Here is a 4,011-nt window from a genome sequence, read left to right on the forward strand (position 1 = left end):
ATATCTGTGCTTTGGTATACAATTTATTTGACGAAAAATTGTAAAAGTACAAGTTTTAGAGTCAGTCCTTCTACTGATGTCATTACAAAGATCTGAGATGATTACACCTCTGATTTAAGAGACAAATAACAAATTCATGACTCTGAGTTTGACACTTGAAACTTTCAAGATAATATTTAGGATTTGGAGACAACAGTCCAGATTACTTTATATAGATCGATGTTCTTCAAAAACGTCAGAAATCCACAAAATTTGAGATTTAAAATTATTTATCCTTTGTTGAGACATATCTGCTCCTAACCGTTCCCTTTCCCTGATTTAATGAAGAATTTGAACATCTCGACCTCCAGGTGATGCCATACTTTGTGGCAAGGCAGCCACTGCACAAAGCTGCCTGTTTCATCTGCACACTAATACTGTCCAGAAAAGGACAAGTCATGCAGAATAGTTGACTGATAAGCCCAACCAAGACAGGGTGAACAGCCCTTCCTCATCTGCATTTCCACAGTCTGTCAGTTGATTTGGGGCCAGAAGGCTGAAGTCTTCCCTCACGTGTTGCTAACAGGGTACTGTGCTGGTGGAGAGTGCTCTCTACAACCTCTCAGTTCTAGAAGGTGTTTTAGGCTTCCTATGTGTGTAGATACTTGGCCATTCTCAGATTTCTGAGGGGGTTGAAGACTGATTATAGGCTCATAGCTTATGAGGCTGTTTAACTCTGAACATATATATATATATACATATACATGAATATATATATATATTATATATCATTGGAGATTTATGAGATAGTATAAAGGTAGCCAAAATACAATATGGATGTTAAGACTTTCTAAACATGGAATGGATAACTGAATGTTCTGCTCATCTGACAGTGTTGGACTGGATGTTAGATTTACTTTATGCTTTTAATTACAACACGTTAATAGTTGTGTTCAGGTTGTATTTGAGAGAAAAGTTTTGTAATTAGATCAAAATGGTGAAATGTGGGATGTTGTCACAGGTGAGACATTTACAAGGCAAAAGGAGGCTTGTCATTGAATGAGAAGGAAGGATGGGCAGGGAAAAATGTTGAAGGGAGAGGAGGAGACCAGATGGGAAAGGGGGAAGAGATGGGGGTGAGAGGGAGAGAAGCCGGTGCAGGACTATATGGTGGGTGAAGTTAAGATTCCCTGCTGCACCTTTACAGGTTGTTACAAATAATTTTAAGGGATGGATGTAAATTGGGCTTTATAGGTTTAGAGGGTCAATTATATCTTATAAATTGGGACAAAGGTTGTTGTGCAGTGTGTCCTTTCATGTAGCGATGTAAGTGTAAGAAAATGTGGGACAGATGGTCTCTGTGGCCACAGAGTTGGGATGTGTGGGTCTGGCAGGGAAACCGACTTGGGAAACTGATAGGTAGAGAGATTGCTGCCAGGCTCAGAGAGAAGCCTTTGGCTGTGTTGTATGGGATGGCGCACAGCAGGTATGATGTTTTCCTGGCTGATAATTAAGATTTCCATCAGATATCTTGGGGTATTGAGGTGCAGAACCTTGATGGGGAAAACAGCAGCCTTTTAGATTTTATACTTTTGCATAAACAGACAGCAAACCGGCCCACTGAGCAACAGTCCACTGATAAGCCAAAGAGTTGAAAGTTTTCATTTCTAAAGAAGTCGAGGGCAGGTTGGGGATTTAGCTCACTGGTGAGCGCTTGCCTAGCAAATGCAAGGCCCTCGGTTCCATCCCCAGCCCTGGAAAAAAAAAAAAAAGAAGAAGAAGAGGAAGTCAGCACCATGATAAGCCATGTGATATCTCAATATTAGGAATTTAAACAAAGAAACAGAGAAGCACCCTGGGCTGGCACATTGTAGATTCCCTGCTGTGTGACAAGTAATGGCAAGTCATAGAGTTAGAGATTTAAAGCTGCTCTTTAAAGTGCGTTGTTTCTAAAATCTTTCATGATACTCATATTTCTTTTAACGTGGGCTCCACAGGAATTCTGGGTGGAAATCCTAGTTAGACAAGCTGCTTAGTAAGGACCATTTTATTAACAGGTGATTAAGTTCAATTTTACAAAGAAGAGAGCAAAGACATTGCTTGAAACACGTGGTGATTTTCACCAGAGTTTGGTACTTGGAGTTAGTGAACAATTTTTCCCTATCTAAGTAGAGAGTTGTGATAAATACCTTTAACTCTGGTCAGAGTGGATACAGACATATATTGTGGAAGACATGAAGGTTAATTAAACACCTGTTGCTCTGGGTAGAGAGCTGAACAGATGGATGCATTTTGGCTAATGTCCTGAATTTTAAATTGGTTTTTGGTATTAGACTTGATAGAAGATGTTTAAGTTTGTCTAAAGGAGAGTACAGAGGGTGGAGCCAGAAGCAGCCGCCGGCATGGATGTGTTTCTCATGATCCGGCGCCACAAGACCACCACCATCTTTACGGACGCCAAGGAGTCGAGCACGGTGTTCGAACTGAAGTGCATCGTCGAGGGCATCATCAAGCAGCCGCCAGAGGAGCAGCGGCTGTACAAGGACGACCAGCTCCTCAATGATGGAAAAACTCTGGGCGAATGTGGCTTCACCAGTCAGACAGCAAGGCCACAGCCCCCAGCCACAGTGGGCCTGGCTTTTCGGGCAGATGACACAGTTGAAGCGCTGCTTATTGAACCCTTCTCCAGCCCTCGGAGCTTCCAGATGTGATGAAGCCACAGGATTCTGGAGGCAGTGCCAATGAACAAGCTGTGCAGTGAGGGCCCCAGGCCTACCCCCTAGAAACCCACTCCCCAATAAAAAAAGATTTGGCTGTCTAAAAACAAAAAAAAGGAGAGTACAGAGATTATGAGAATCACATGGGGATTTTCATGCATGGATTGAAACTTAGGTCGGGAAAAATTAGTCCCTGGATCCACTTAGAGTATCCAATGTTACTTAGCAGTAATTAAGGTTCAATAAAATCTGTGACTCCGGGTAAAGAGCTAAACAGATGCAGATAGATAGATAGATAGATAGATAGATAGATAGATAGATAGATAGATATTTGTCTTAAGGTTAAACAAAAATCTGTAGCCTAACATATGTCCATCTCTAAAGCTCTCTACCCTGAGTCAAAGTCCTGGTTTGATACATGGCGTATTGGTATTAGAATTGATAGAAGTTTTTAAATGTGTTTTATGTGTTAGCCGCTAAAAGCCATAGCTCTGGTTGATGACGGCCAGCGAGGGTGTGTTGTTACTTTTGATATATTCCAGAACAGGAAGCTCAGATTCTCTTAACGTGGGCTCCACCGGATTATTCGGTTCATTTCCTGATATCATAGAGTACAAAAGTGTATCAGGCTCAATGTTTAGCTTACTTCGTGTGTTAAAAGTCATTTAATCGTCATAATGGGTGTGCCTTTGAGTTTTATGGTTATATTATTAGTCTGGGAAAGAGTACAAGATACAAGCTATTTGGATACAGACTGAGTAACACAGTATTTTGGGACAAATGTTTTGTCTTTGTGCTTTTACAAAGTGTGGTTAGGCTCTGGAAACCTCACAGAGTCCTACTGATCTGATTTGATAGAGGTACACCTTCTGAAAAAATGATTCAGGAGAATCAAACAGAAAAAGTTATCTGAATCCTAAACGTTTGTCTTGAGAGTTGTATGATGAGAAGTGTGCCTACTTGGACTCCTGGTCTCAAAGACTTTCAGGCGGGTCCAATCAGGACACACATGCTACAGCATGTGCTTCATTATTCCTACCCCCTACCCACAAGGATATCTCAATGCCCATGTACAGCTTGAAGAAGTTACAGAAGAGTCTTCGTCCCAGTTCCCTAGACTTTTGGGGGGCTGAAAGGGATTATTCTGAAGCGGTTTTTATGAGGAATTTAGAAATGGTTGTTATTTAACTGGGAGGAAGTAGATAGGGTTATACAGTCATAATCTCATGTGGTAACTAAGCTAGCATCGTATCTGTGCTTTGGTATACAATTTATTTCACGAAAAATTGTAAAAGTACAAGTTTTACAGTCAGTC

The 4,011-nt window shown here is 41.1% G+C and overlaps 1 pseudogene; it reads left to right on the plus strand.

Moving 5' to 3' along the window:
• Positions 1–2,356: 2,356 nt before the first annotated feature.
• On the plus strand, positions 2,357–2,740 carry LOC148006444 (elongin-B pseudogene; annotated as a pseudogene).
• The last annotated feature ends 1,271 nt before the right edge of the window (positions 2,741–4,011 follow it).

The sequence above is a fragment of the Rattus norvegicus genome, chromosome 3 (genome assembly GCF_021556685.1).
Source record: "Rattus norvegicus strain SHRSP/BbbUtx chromosome 3, alternate assembly SHRSP_T2T, whole genome shotgun sequence".
Classification (NCBI taxonomy): Eukaryota; Metazoa; Chordata; class Mammalia; order Rodentia; family Muridae; genus Rattus; species Rattus norvegicus.